Genomic DNA, 206 nt, shown 5'->3' on the forward strand with positions numbered 1-206 from the left:
CCTACCCATGGCATCTGGGGGTACCAGGGTGGCACACCATTCCTTTTTTCCACGCCTCACATGGCCTGGTTAGAAGAGCCAGCAGGAAGGAAGTTTGGAGCACCTGTTCCAATTGTGATGTGATAAAGGCTGATGACTCAACCCCTCCCCTGCAGATGCTCCGGCAGTCAGGAGAGAGAGGAACAGAGCACCTCAGCTGTAGTGAC

General features: G+C 54.9%; 1 protein-coding gene across 2 annotated transcripts in view; it reads left to right on the top strand.

Annotated features, from left to right (window-relative positions):
• The window catches only part of TSPAN16 (tetraspanin 16), a 17,524-nt gene that overhangs the window by 873 nt on the left and 16,445 nt on the right, over window positions 1–206 (top strand). The gene's annotated exons all lie outside the window — the stretch shown is intronic.

This window comes from Myotis davidii, unplaced genomic scaffold (genome assembly GCF_000327345.1).
Source record: "Myotis davidii unplaced genomic scaffold, ASM32734v1 scaffold1439, whole genome shotgun sequence".
In the NCBI taxonomy this organism is placed as follows: Eukaryota; Metazoa; Chordata; class Mammalia; order Chiroptera; family Vespertilionidae; genus Myotis; species Myotis davidii.